Raw genomic sequence first — 15,621 nt, 5'->3', positions numbered from 1 at the left:
CCTTTAGATTTGCATTCCCTGCTATTCAGTAACAACGTATTTTTATAGGCCTATTGGCCATCTCTGTTTCCTTTGAGAACACATCTGTTCCACTTTTATCCTCATTTTTGATGAGGTTTAATAATTTCTAATAACCTCTACTGCATTCTCCAAATCTTTCCTTCATTTTACTTCAATAATCACTTATTTGCTCCCTGTTTTCACTTCTTTTTCCTCTCCAACCCCAAAGGGCAGTTATCCAAGTAGCAACCAGAAGAGTCCTGTTAGTACATAACTTAGACCACATTGTTCTGCACTTTGCCAATGGTTTCCTTACACCTTTCTTGGGCTGTCAGAGATCTGACAATGACATCTCCGCCTAGCTTTGTACCACTTCCCTCCTGTTCCATTCATAAGACCATAGTTGCTTATTTGATTGTCTATGGAATGACTTAGTTTCTTTCCACTTCACGATCTTTACATTTGTTAACGCGACTGCATGGTATACACATATTCGGAGTTTCCAAGTATCTACTTCTTAAATCTTGCCCAAAGTCAAAGAGGCTAGAGAAGAACTCTTGTCTTTATACAAAACCATTCTTGTTCATGTTTCAGTTTTTCTTTATCAGAGCTATATTTTGCAGAGTGTTTTCTGTTTATTTATTTATTTATTTTTTCCCAGTAGGTAGGGCATTTGCCTTGCATGTGGCTGACCCAGGTTCGATTCTTCCACCCCTCATGGAGAGCCCAGCAAGCTACCAAAAGTATCTTGCCTGAATGGCAGAGGCTGGCAAGCTGCCCATGGTGTATTTGATATGCCAAAAACAGTAACAAGTCGTCTCACAATGGAGACGTTACTGGTGCCCGCTCGAGCAAATCGAGGAGCAACAGGATGACAGTGATACAGTGATTTCTGTTTATAATTGACTTTTGGTTTAATGCCTTTATTTATAGTACTATCTTCCATCATTTAAAGTTAAATGACATTCATTCATAATTCACCTTTCCCTCTACAATGTCAGCTCCATTGAAGATGGAATAATCATTCAGTGCTCTGTTGGTAATACTGATAGCTGTTCCTACTCAAAAATGTTTTCTTTCACGTTAGAGAGTGACTGTATTACTCTATCACTGTCATCCCATTGCTCATTGATTTACTCGAGAGGGCACCAGTAACGTCTCCATTGTGAGACTTGTTACTGTTTTTGGCATATCAAATATGCCACGGGTAGCTTGCTAGGCTCTGCCATGTGGGCGGGATACTCTTGGTAGCTTGCCGGGTTCTCCAAGAGGAGCAGAGGAATCGAAGCCCTGGTCGGCTTCATGCAAGGCAAATACCCTACCCGCTGTGCTATCGCTCCAGTCATGTTATAGGGTAGTATTTAAAAATTAGATTAAAAATAAAACACATACTTTCGCTTAAGAATTAACCCAAACTCCAATTATAGATTGAGAACATTCTTCAAAATGTAGCTTTGACAAAAGAGAAAAATGAAGCTGTCAGGAGAATTGAGAGGTTAAATGAAGAAAGTGAGAGCTGAGATGAGCCTGACCTAAAGCAAGACATTGGATAGGCCAAGGAGAAGAGAAAGTGAGAGAAGAAAAATAGGACTGCCACTATAAATAGAAAGGTCACTCACGGCTAGGTTCATTGTTATGTATGACCCAGTGCCAAAGAGTGCTAAATTCTGGAACTAGTTGCAGGAAGGGCTTTGGCACCAGGCATAATGTTATTAAAGTTGTTTCTTATAAACAGAACTCTGTGGATCCTTTTGTTTAGTTTTATTTATTTTATTTCATGGGGTTTGTGGCTACATCAAGCAGTTTGGCTCTGAGCTCGGGGGTCACTCCTGAAAGTACTCAATGGATCATATGTGGTTCTTGGGTTTTGTTTGTTTTGGAGCCACACTCAGCAATATTCGGGGGTCACTCCTGGCTCTGTACCCAGAAATAACTCCTGACAGTGCTCAAGTGACCATATGGAATGCTGGGGACTGAACCCAGGTTGGGCACAAGCTATTGCTATTGCTTTGCCCCACATGCGGTTCTTGAATCAAACAGGGATCAACTGCATTCAATAAAGTACCTCATCTCTGTAGACCCTTTAATGTGTGCCTGTGTGTGTGTGTGTGTGTGTATGCGTGTGGAAAAACTCTGTGTCCCTTTAATGTTTACAACAGGAATTCTGTTAAAAGGTTAGATTCTGAGACACCTGAGATGGGAAATGGAGAGCAACTATAATGAAGCACATTTTAAAGCTAGTAATTCAACTAGTAGAAGCCTGAAGTGTTTACTGTGTTGAGATTGTAAATATAACAAGCACACAAAACAGAGTCACAATGGCTTTCAAAGAGGAGATTAACCATAATTTAAAATGAGGTCAACTCTAAAGTGCTCAGAAAAAGAAAATATTCAAAGAGATTGTGCTGGTAAAGAAAGGAAGAAAGGACAGAATATTCACATGCATATGCATATTGAGTTGATCATCTCTACACAAATTGTATGAGGGGAACACAAAAAAGAAATCTGAAATTGGATTGGAAATACTGTATAAAAAAGAAATGCACATGGTTTGATATAGATTGACATAGCTACTTGGAACCAACATAATATCCCAAAGTAACCACTTGGCAGGACTGTGAACTTAAAGCCATAATTTTGGGGTCTAGAACAAGTCAGACCATTAATTAGTGATTTTCACTCTTCTTAGCTTCAGCTTTGTCCATGGGCAAATTATGAGGCTTTAACTAAATGATTCCTAAAATCCATTCCAATTTTAACAATCCCTATAATTATAACCATCAGCATTGATTTGAGCTAGGTTAAGTAAACCACAACTGTAACATATCTCCTAAAGTATGCTGAGTTGACTCATTCCCTTATTATGTTTGTACTCATTCACTATTTATCTATTTTTCATTCAAATATACTTATTAGCTACTATGTGCCAAGTACCAATCTAAGAGTTTAAGCATGTATATTTCCTTAAAAAGCGGGAGAGAATAAAAACCCTATACTGTAGTTCTAACTTTTATTTGTATAGGGGTTACACTCAAAAGTTCTTAGGGTCACAGGGCCACTCTCAGTGCTTGGGGACACCAGGACTCTTTGTGGCAGTATCCCTGGGGCCACTTGGTACCAAGGATTGAACTCGGGGCTTGCAAATATTCTCTAGGTCTTGATTTATCTCAACAGCCTCAAGCATGGTCATTTTAAAAGATTAATTCATTTACAGCACAAAATTAAGACATCTTTGCTAACTCACAGCCTTGTTCACTTGCCAACATGCAGATTTTTTTATTCACTTCTTCACCTGTGTTCTCTCGTGAGCACAGATACTGTCATTTTTATCTACGAGATTTGTATATATGCATGTACAAAATATGTATACATGTGTCCATGCTTACAATTTTCTAAGTCACTGAAGTTTGCCAATTTGTACTGATTGTGTTATACAGTATATGTAGCTCAGTCTCACCAATTTAATCACATTAGGTTTCCCACTAGGGTGAGAGAAAATGCTAGGGCTTGAGCAAACAATTGCAAGAAATCTGTCAGCACTGAGGTGAGCTTGCTGAGAGTCTCTCAGATAGCACAGTCTCCTCTCAGGGGGCGAGCATGAGGCCCTGGTAAGACTGCTTATCTCTGACAGGGATGTGCATATGCTGACAGATTCACTCATTCGTCATTTCTCCTCAGGATGGTTTGGACCACCTAAGATTTTTTTGTTTGTTTAATAATCCCCTCTCTTTATCTTCTCATTCTTCTGAGTTACCATCTATTCTAGTATTGCCTCAGCCCATTTTACCAGGACATTAGTTTTCCTTTGGACTTTTTATTATTCTAAAAATAGAATCAACTCCTAAACATTCAAAAAAGATGATTTTGGTCATGGACTTTATAGCCCCTCTTTCAAAGGATGAAGAAATTCCTCAGAGGACAGATTTTTAAACACAATACCTCCTCCCACCCTACTAAATAAAGATTAAGAAATACACTTATTTTAGGAGCTAGATGGTCATCTCCTACTGATCTGTCCTTCCATATAATCCTGGGACCTGTGGTTTTAAAAATATAAAGCTACATTCTAATTAAAGTAAGTATAATGATTTATTTTGCTTCTAGAAAGGGCAGTACACAAAACGTATAACAGATGACTTATTATTCCAGTATAAATCATACTTTTCTTATAATTTTGCAAGAAGCACTTAAAATAGCGTTTCCCAGTGTCAGACAAGAAATGTGCTGCTCAAACCCTGCTTTAAAGAAGGACATGGTGGACTAGAAGTAATGTAAGGACAGATGGAGGGTACTGGCACTTTGGAGTGTTGGGGAATGCAGTAACTTTGCACATTGATGCTATAAACATTAATGCTATACAATACTAATGGTTGCAATAATATTTATTAGAATAATACTGAATTTTGTTAGAATAAAATACACTTTAAAGAAAAGAAGGGCATGAAATGTGGTAATAGAGAGGCTGAGAGAGAGAAAGAAGCAAAACACCAGCCACAGAGGCAGGCTGGGGTTGGGGGTGGGAGGTATGGAGGGTGGTGGTAGAGAAACTGGGGACATTGGTGGTGGGAAAGGCACTGGTGAAGGGATGGATGGGTATTGGAACACTGTATGACCGAAAACCAGTCAAGAACAACCTTGTAACTGTGTACCTCATGGTAATTCAATGAAAAGAAAAATGTGGTCAGCAGATATCTGGTTCTTTAGGATCTAGATCACTTCAGAAAGTCCGGTAGATTATCTTCAGAGAGTTGCCACATCCAAAGACTATACAAGACAAGGGTATCAGTGAAAGGCCATTTTGATCAAAGGTGGGTCATGTCAATGGGCTCTAGCCCCTTGGAATGAGGGTTCAGATCTTTTGTAAGAAAGTGTAACTGAGGGTAAGAGTACACTGGACAGTTGCAGGAGGTCACGGTTGCCCTGAGGTAGGTACAACCTGTGTACTTATCAATCCTTTATGAAGTTTTTTACAGGAAACAGGGTCTAACAGAACTGCAAAGGAACTGCTACAAGGTGAGGAAAAGCAGATCCAGAAGTGAATGAAGATGGACGATGGTTGACACAGAAATGTGCTACCCACATCATTCTTCAAGGATCACTTTCTGCAGAAAGGGCTGGCAGCAGGGAGCCTCTGCTCACTGGTTTCTTTAAAGTTTGATGCAACTGCTTAGAACCAGGGTCAGGCTTATCCCATGGTGACTGGCATCTGAGGAAGATGAGAAGACAGGAGTCTGTCTATTTCAGCCCTGTGCAGCATTCTGACAGAGGCCTTGCACATTTGCAATATGACCTGAAGTCTTCCCTTGCCCAATCCTGCTTTTTCTTTCTTTCATAAACATTTTAGTTTCCTCACTCCATCTCAGGGAACACAACCTGTTACACTGTCCTCCTTTCCCACTCAATTCCCACAGTGATGCTTTCTTTGCCTCATTACCTCTTATGCTAGTGGGGCAAGACAGGGTAGCAGCAGCAGGGTCCGGAAAAGTGAGACAGGGAAGGAATAACACTATTCCCAAGCCTTTACACTTTTATCTCAGTTCCCAGCTACAAGCACTATTGTTAGTGGCGTGGAAGAGGTTGATTGCTGACATGAAAGTGCTTCTTGATGCTTATGGTAATAAAAACAGATTTTTTTCTTTGTTGTTTGGGCCATACTTGGTAGTGCTCAGAGGTTACTTCTGGTTCTGCATCCAGGGAGCACTACTGATGGGGTATGGGATGCTGGAGATCAAACTCCAATCAGCCACCTGCCAAGCACATACCCTACCCTTTGTACTATTTCTCCAGCCCAACACATCCACTTTTTTTTCTCTTTTTTGGGTCTCCTCCAGTGATGCTCAGGGGTTACTCCTGGCTCTGCACTCAGGAATCACTCCTGGCGGTGCTCAGGGGATAATATGGGATGCTGGGAATCAAACCCGGGTCAGCTGTATGCAAGAAAAACGCCCCACCCGCTGTACTATCACTCCAGCCCCCAACACATCCACTTTCAAAAGTTCTCCGTTGTGTGAATATTCTTCTGGTCAGGGGCACTGAGATAATAAGAGAGGCGAGAGAAATGAGATTTTCTGGAGAGACTCCTTGCTCTTTTCCGGCCTTGAAGCACTGAAGAAGCACCCGCAACCTCTTTTATTTATTATCCGATGTATGCATATCTAATGCACTCAGTACAAAAAAAGGCATTAACGGAAAAGGGGTTATAGGAGGGACATCAAGACATCAAGGTTACATTGTTCTATCACCAATGGTTGCAATCTCCAAGGAGGAATGCAAGGCCAAGCAGGCTGGCACCATGAGCTACAGCCCTTTGCACCTGGAGTGATAAGGGGGTGTGAGAGAATGTCTGCATTCCACAGCAGAACTGGGTTAGGGATCTGTGAGAAAGGGGAGATTGCTTCTATGTAATACTACGTGCTATAAGGCATCCAAAGGAAGACGTGTTCACCCTGTCCAGACCAGTCTGGACACACGAGTCATGGCTCACCCCTTTTCATCAGGCCTGTGTTCCTGCCGGCTTGGGGCTCAGTCTCCCCAGGCTCATCCTAACAGTCTGGTTGGGCACCAACAGTTCTCAGGATACTGTTTGGTTAAAGAAATTTAATAATGGTAACTTAACAAGCTACCGAGAGTATCGAGCCCTCATGGCAGAGCCTGGCAAGCTACCCGTGCGTATTGGATATGCCAAAAACAGAAACAATAAGTCTCTCAATGAGAGATGTTACTGGTGCCCGCTTGAACAAATCGATGAGCAATGGGATGACAGTGACAGTGACAGTGAACTTAAGTCAATAAAACAGTGACCCTACGTGTTTTACAAATGCAGATTTTCATGTCAGAATTGCATAAAGTATATTTTTTATTAAAAAAAAACCTATTTTCAATGATGTATCTTAAAGTTTTGATTGGGGGCAAGAGAGAAAGAACGTTATCTCCTCCATTAGCCCAAAATTAAATCTGTCTTCTTGAGCTAAAGGTGAGCAGCAGCCAGAGGAGTCTATTCTGCTGAGAGCTGATCAGCTTTCTTGGCCCAAACAGATGTTTAACATAAAAATTTTAACATGTTAAAAACTGAAGAATTCATATCAGTGTTATGCTCTGGTTCTCAGGAAATACTGGGGAGATGTGACAATTCAAGGCTGACACTTTGTCATGGCAATCAGCGGTGGGAGGTGAATCAGACTGCCTCTTTAGAAAGGGTTTGTGCTCTTCCTGTTTCTCATTTCTCATTCAGGAGCCATCTCCATCTGAATCTCCAACTTAGGGCTCTTTTTCAGCCTCCTAATATTACAAATGATGAAATTAGGACTCAAGAGTGTTTGGGGTGACTCCAAGGTCGCACAGAATGAGACGGATTTCTACCTCTGTATACATCCCAGGATGCTTCACTAAGTCGCTTTAGGCTTACTTTTGGATGAGTAGAAGTAATGAGTCTAATCATAATAGAGGTACAAAATTCAAGTAATACACTTTGCCGTTATTAGCTTTTGAACCGTCCTTTTGGAATGCTGCAATTCACTCAGGAAGTCTTGTCACCAGGCAGATCAATAGCTCTGACCTACTTGATTATGTAACTTGCAATTGTGTCTCCATTATAAAACTCATTACCTAGTACAGCAAGGAAAAAAATCCTCACTATCTGTCTTAGAATCTTTTCTCAAACTCTGTATGATGAAGGTCAAGGCTCCTTAGTGACTTTATAGCAATTTTCTGGAGGTTGCTCAGGCAAGGGAATAGAGACCATAATTCTGATCCTGCAATTTATTCTCATATTAACTCTCTTAGATTGACATTTCGACAGCTTTATGCATGCCGACCTGAGAATTCTTTGTTCCTCTATGTTTGATATATATTGTATTTCTCTGCTGCCAGAGAAGAAAAACAAAAGAAGATCTCTCCATTTAAAAGCATAGTGCAGGAGTCACCCTCTGCTGCTACCCCCGACACACCATCCCTTCTTTTATTCTCCCTTTCATGCATTAATCTTCCTTTCTATTTTCCTCCCCTTTCTTCACTCTATTTCTTCACTCTTCACTCACTCTTTACTATTCTCTCCTGTCTGCTTTAATTAGTGGCTCTCTCACTTCATACTATTCCTTGTATAAGAAAAATTCAAGATAAAAGAATAAAGAAAATGGTTGGACAAATGAATGAGTACATTATTAGGCGGAAGTACAAGGGTCTGGGAGATAATACTAGAGATAAGGTACCTTCCTTGGCTGTTGCTGACGCCTATTTCATCCTCAGAACCACATATATTCCCGTGAACACCACCAGAAGCAAACCCTGATCAGGGTTCTAGGTGTAGCCCCTGAATATTACTGGATGTGACCCACACCCCCGGCTCCCCTGGAAACATAATATAAGGCATTGAGACATTCACTCTCAGTGTTCCACCCCCAATACTCCAGATCCCATATAATACATACTGCGGTTTGACTTTAAAACACACCATCTTTGAAGACTGGGGTATTTTCCAAAACACATTAAATCAACGTGCACTTAAGCCAAGAGTGTCTATGAAGGTATAGGGGTAACTTACAAATAATGACTAATCTGTGTAGATATAAATAAACATACCCAAGCCCCGCCTTCTTGACTATGATAATTCTGAGTATTGATTTTTCCACAGTTTTCTAGAATGTCCCTGCAGAGTAGTAATAATCAACCTTCCACTATTACGGTAATTTCAATAATATACTACTTAACGTTTGACTTACTTTCCCTGTGTTTTCCTCTCTTTTCTAAACATGATCCTTGCATCTCTCAAAGATAGCTTGGCTCAAAACAAATCTTTGTATCCAAATCTGCTTTGGGAACAACCACAGGATAGAATATCTTTTGCAAATGAGAACCTCTTGTCTAATGGGGATCAGACAAATAATTGCAAGGCTAAAGGAGCATAGGAGAAAATAATTCTGTCTGACAGAATTGGAAGTAGAGGTGGCAATAGAAATAGATTGTAAAAGGTAAGCAAAGTCTTCCAAATAGAAGGGAAAAGGCAAAAATTCTAAATATTTGTATCAACTTTATCCTTTGTCACTCACAAAAGTTTTGTAGGGTAGGTGCTCACTGACATCTTAATATTTACAATTAAAAAATGAGATTTTGAGAGATGAGTCAATTTGCACATTTTTTTTCTGCCAGTAAATGGCAAAGCTTGGAATATACCCAGAAGTGTATGATCCTAAAGTATTGACTCTTCATAAATTTTATTACAGAAAACAAGAAAATAAACTTTAGAAATATATAGATCTTTATATTAATTTGGACAAAAAACCTTGTAAATCTCTTTCTTCCATTTAAAATATAAGTTATGGGACTGGAGTTATAGTGTAGTGGATAGAGCATTTGTCTGGCACACAGCCAACCCACCTTCAATCCCTGGCACCCCAGAAGGTCCTCCAAGTCCCACCAGAAGTGATCCTTGAGTAAGAGAGTAAGCCCTGAGCACTGCTGGGTAAGACCCCAAGACAAAACAAAAAAGTAAAATGAAAATTATCAATCTAAATAAGGTTTATTATTTAAAAAACTTAACTGGGGGGCTGGAAAAATAAATAATGGGTAAGGTACTTGCCTTGCATGTGGTCAATTGGAGTTTGATCCCTGACCACATAAAAGGCAAAAGTCTGACAGGCTATACTATCATGTATGTTCCTCCAAGCGTCAGAAGGTGGTCCCCAGAAAATAATTGCAAAATTTAACTGAAATATAATAAGTAGCACTGTAGCACTGTCATATCATTGTTCATCGATTTGCTCCAGTGGGCACCAGTAAACATCTCCATTGTGAGAGTTTTTGCTGTTTTTGGCATATCGAATATGCCACAGGTAGTAAAGCACCAATTACTAAGTAAATAGAATGTGATTATTATAGGCAGACAAAAATATGTGATGTGATTATTATGGGCAGGCAAAATTACTCATGTGATTTTTTTTGTATATGAGTTTTAATTCTAATTCCCTTCCCTTTTTTCCTTTTATTTTTTTTTCTTTTTTGGGGCGTGGGATACACACTGCAATGCTCAGGGATTACTTCTGGCTTTGCACATAAGAATTACTCCTAACACTATATGTGGTGTTGGGGATCGAGCCTGGATCAGGTGTGTGCAAAGCAAGCACTTTACTATCTCTCCTGCCCCGTTTCAACTGTTTCTCTTTTCTTTTAAATTTTTATTAGTGAATCACTGTGATGTACTGTTACAAACTTATAAACTTTTGTGTTTGCATTTCACTCATACAGTGATTATTTACCCATCCCCCTACCAGTGCCCATTCTCCTCCACCAATGATCCCAGCATCTCTCTCACTAACCCAACCCCGTCCCCCACCACCCCACCCTGCTTCTGCATTCTTTTTTGTTCTCTCTCCTTTTGAGTGTTGTAGTTTGCAATAGAGGTATTGTGTGGTCATCACGTGCGGTCTATAGTCTACTTTCAGCTCGCATCTTCTAACCCAAATGGGTTCTCCCAATATCTTCTACTTGGTGTTCCCTTCCGTATCTCAGCTGCCTTTTCCCCCAACAGATGAGTGCGATCTTTCTATGTCTGCCTCTTTCTGACTCATTTCACTTAACATGATACTTTTCTTTTTTTTTTTTTTTTTTTTTTTTTTGCTTTTTGGGTCACACCCAGCGATGCTCAGGGCTTGCTCCTGGCTTTGCACTCAGGAACTACTCCTGGTGGTGCTTGGGGGACCATATGGGATGCCGGGGATCGAACCGGGTCGGCCGCGTGCAAGGCAAACGCCCTACCCGCTGTGAACATGATACTTTTCATGTTGATTCACTTATATGCAAATTTTATCACTTCATCTTTTCTAACAGGTGCATAGTATTCCATTGTGTAGATGTACCAGAGTTTCTTTAACCAGTCATCATTTTTGGGCACTGTTTTTTTCCAGATTTTGGCTTTTGTAAACAGTGCTGCAATGAACATACAAATGCAGATGTCATTTCTACTATACCTTTTTGCCTCTCCGAAATATATTCCCAGGATTGGTATTGCTGGGTCAAATGGAGCTCAATTTCTAATTTTTTGAGAATCTACCATACTGTTTTCCAAAAGGGCTGAACCAGTCAGCATTCCCACCAGCAGTGAAGGAGAGTCCCTTTCTCCCCACATTTGTGCCAACACTGGTTGCTTTTTGTTCTTTTGGATATGGGCCAGTCTCTGTGGTGTGAAATGATATCTCATAGTTGTTTTGATCTGCATCTCCCTGATGATTAGTGATGAGGAGCATTTTCTCATGTGTCTTTTAGCCATTTGGATTTCTTCTTTGAGAAAATTTCTGTTCATTGGATGTTTTCTTCTTGTAGAGTTCAACCAGTGCCTTGTATCTCCTTGATATCAACCCCTTATCATACGGGTATTGGGTGAATATTCTTTCCCATTCTGTAGACTGTCTTTGTATTTTGGTCACTGTTTCTTTTGTGGTGAAGAAGCTTCTTAGTTTAAGGTAGTCCCATTTGTTTATCTGTTTTCACTTGCTTGGCCAGTGGCATGTCATATTTGAAAATACCTTTAGCTTCAGTGTCGTGGAGGGTTTTGCCAGTCTTGTTTTCCATGTACCTTATGGATTCTGGTCTGATGTTGAGATCTTTAATCCACTTTGACCTGACTTTTGTGCATGGTGTTAAGTAGAGATCTGAGCCCATTTTTTGCATGTAGCTGTCCAGTTTTGCCAGCACCATTTGTTGAAGAGGCTTTCCTTGCTCTAATTCACATTTCTTGCTCCCGTATCAAAGTTTAGATGATCATATATTTGAGGGTGTCGTTTCAACCTCTCTTACACCATAATATGGTACTTTGTGTCCTGATATATCAAGTAAGCAAAGTTGATTTTATCTTGGAATTGACTTTATCTGCCAAAGCTTTTTATGCAGGAATAAAAATAATATTATATATTACTAATATAATAATGTTAGACCAATGTTTAGGGGCTAATTCAGGATAGAGTTGACATGTTCAGATATATGTGAAAGTTTTGGTTTGTTTGTTTGCTTTGGTGAGGAGTAACCTATAGTCACAGAAGGAAAGATTCTTGATCTATATGGGTAGAGAGAAAAACTTTTCAGTAGGTTTCTGGCCTGTGCAGTAAGATTTTCCTCCTCCTTGTCCCTTTAGGAGAGGCTGCTAAAACCTCAGGGCTGAGTGTAATAGAGACATTACTGGTGCCCGCTCGAGTAAATCGACGAACAACGGGATGACAGTGACTGTGACATTCTCTTTACATTTTCAAATCAGAATAAAATTACAAGGTTTGAGCTAATGAAAGGATATTGTGGGTGTACATAAATGTGTGTGGTGTGTGATGTGGGGGGGGGAGGGAGAGAGCTTGGAAACAGCACTTAGTCAGTCTTAGTCAGGCTGAATGGCTGCTCATTTGCTGTAGACACTGAAGACTTATACATTTGGTACATTTGGGCTCAACAAGGAGCAAACTTTTATATATATATATATATATATATATATATATATATATATATTGCTTTTTGGGTCACACCCAGCGATGCACAGGGATTACTCCTGGTTCATGCACTCAGGAATTACTCCTGGTGGTGATGGGTGACCATATGGAATGCTGGGAATCAACATGGGTCGGCCACATGCAAGGCAAATGCTCTACCCGCTGTACTATTGCTCCAGCCCAAAAACTTTCCTGCGTTATGTGTAGTTTTACTTCTTGTATCTTTTTGTGGACTATAAATTCCTGGTCAACTTTACCTGTAACACCTACTTAGTCTGTGATCCTAGCATGATCTGGAGAATGTCCTCCTGAGCCTCAATATGCTAATTTTAGTGGGTAATAAAAATAATATGTAACATAATAATAAAGTAACTTTCCTACCTCCTCACTGTACAAATTTCAGATTAATATGCATCTTCGTTAGTGACACCAAACTGATTTTCCACCCCAATTAAGGGGAGCTTCTTTCTATTTAATAATTGTTTCCATGAGATGAGGTACTGATCTAATAAAACCTAAAATTAATCTCATAGGATCACAAGGTCTTAATCATCATTCAGTAAAATAATTTCTTTACTTAAAAGTCACCATCATTATTTTCAAATTTAACCTTGTGGAAGAAACTAAAATAGATAATAAAAATTACATAATTCAACCTTAATAGAACATTTTTATCATGAATTTTCAAAAATAAGTCATTCAATCATGGCTCGTTTGGGCTCCCCAAATTAAACAATGGTTAGTTTTCAATACCCAGTTTTATTATTTGACCTTCTGTTCCTCTCCTTTTCCTTTCCTTTCATCCTCTCTCTTGCCTCCCTTTCCTTTCGCTTCCTTCCCCTCTCTCCGCTTCTCTTTCCTCCCCCCACTCTCTTCCCTTTTTCTTTCCTTGCTCTCTCTTTTATGATGGCTATTTTTGCAATGACATACACATACTTGACTGTGGTGTTTGCACACTTGGTCGTGATGCTTGCTGGGGGTCACACTATTAGTTGTGGCCCATGTGTGTGCGCTCACCAAGGGTGTGGTTGCTATCCCTACACATACTGGCTCTGCTGATCCAGAAACTGCACACTGGTTGCCATCCCAGGGATCCCAAACAGCAGAGTTGCTGGACCCACACTCAGTACATGGAGGTGCCATTAGAGATCAACTGTGTGGCCCCATGGTGCTCTTGGCATTAAAACATTTCTCAGGTCTTGACTGGGAATGTCAAGTTTTTGGTGATGTTTTAATGCCTAACATTAAAAATATTAAAAATGTTTTAATGTCTAACATTCAAAAACAGTAATGTCTGTTTTTGAAAAATAAATAAAGAAGTACATGTTCATCAACAAATAACTGTTTCTTTTCACAGGCATAATAAATACAACAGCTACTTCTGATTCATTTATTTTTCCTCACAGCTTGTAGCATTTCTTTTAAATACTGGATTCTATAACCCCTGAGATGCTGGAGAAGATGAGTTTCTAGTCCTAAAACTTCTGTTTATACTATTTATTTTAATAGGTTCAGGATGGAGCCTATTAAATGCCTGCCGGCGAAGCGGGTAGGGCATTTGCCTTGCACGCGGCTGACCCGAGTTCGATTCCTCCACCCCGCTCAGAGAGCCCGGCAAGCTACCGAGAGCATCCTGCCCGCATGGCAAAGCCAGGCAAGCTACCCATGGCATATTTGATATGGCATATTTGATATGCCAAAAACAGTAACAAGAGGTCTCACAATGGAGACATTACTGGTGCCTGCTCGAGCAAATCGATGAGCAGCAATGGGATGATAGTGATACAGTGACAGTGATTTTAATAGGTTTAATGGATAAGTTTTCACAGAAAGAAAACATGGTCCCAGCTCACAGCTTGGACCTACGTGATAGCTATAAGGACAAGCTTCCTTGGCTCCCACTTATCACTGCAATCCCTGTGGGCAGCTGACTGCAACTCTATGCTAGAACCTAAACAAAGATGTCCTGGGAGAGCCCTTCTGAACATTTCCATCACCGAAAACCTGAGAAATAATAGATCATCAGGTACATTGCTCATTACTCATTTGATTAATATGCAACAAGAGTGTACACATTAACATCTACTGGGTGCCTGTTATGTATTTGAAATTCAACTCGGTGATTTTGTAAACATTCTTTTGTGTTCATTTTTGGATCATTCTTGACAGGGGATACTCTTGGCTCATTGTTCACTTCTGGCAGTGCTAAGCACACATGTGATGTTGGAGAGCAATTCTGGGCCCCCTGAACCTAAAGGCAGTGCTCCAGCTTGTTGAGCTATTTCTCTGGCCCAACACTAATTCTGAACATCGCCTTTTGTCATTGTTACATGCATCCATCTTAGATATTTTAAACCTGAGGCAAGGTGATTTAGGCAATAAAGTTGTAAGTGACAAAACGTAGGGCCCTCCTAACTTTAGTTTAGTGTTCCTTCTCGGTTTAACTTTGACAAAGTAAATGGAATGAGGACGGGTTCCAAGGGCAGAATCAGCCAGGACACCAAGATGATACTTTTGATCTGTGGTGAGAGAGAAGGCATGAGAGCATTAGAGATAGATAGGAGAGAAAGAAAAGCAGCATTTGGATAGAATTAAGGAAGAACTTTGAAACAAAATGAATTTTCCTTAACAAGTTGCTGAGAACTCTGTGTCACTTAGTAATTTATATCTGAGAGAACTTCCGTGCCCAAATCCATTTTGTGAAGGTTAGGAACACACCCGTGAAGTAATATTCTATTGGCTTAATTAGAAGAGAAAGCAAAGATTACAATCAGTTGTTATCTATAGCAAAACTGTAGTTATAACAACATTTTGAACTGATAGCATTCCTAAGAAAGTTTTTTATTGCATTGAAAAGTTTGGAACTTCCACAGGAAGTAATTCCTGAGTTGCAAATGAGTAGGGCACTTGCCTTGCATTTGATAGAGTGAGTCCTGAGTCCTGGGTGTAGCCCCCAAACAACAACAAAATATTTGATCCCTTTTCAGTCTTTTACAAAAATCTTCCTCTTTCCTTAGGAAGAATTCTCATTCATGTTACTTATATACCTCTAGGGGTTCATACATATTCATAGCTACAAACTAAGTACTGACAAAGCCATAAAATTGCATGCATGAGTCAACACCTTCGAGTTTATTTCCATAATTTTCCTTTTGTA

Source organism: Sorex araneus, chromosome 2 (genome assembly GCF_027595985.1).
Source record: "Sorex araneus isolate mSorAra2 chromosome 2, mSorAra2.pri, whole genome shotgun sequence".
In the NCBI taxonomy this organism is placed as follows: Eukaryota; Metazoa; Chordata; class Mammalia; order Eulipotyphla; family Soricidae; genus Sorex; species Sorex araneus.
Note: the sequence above shows the minus strand (reverse complement) of the source record.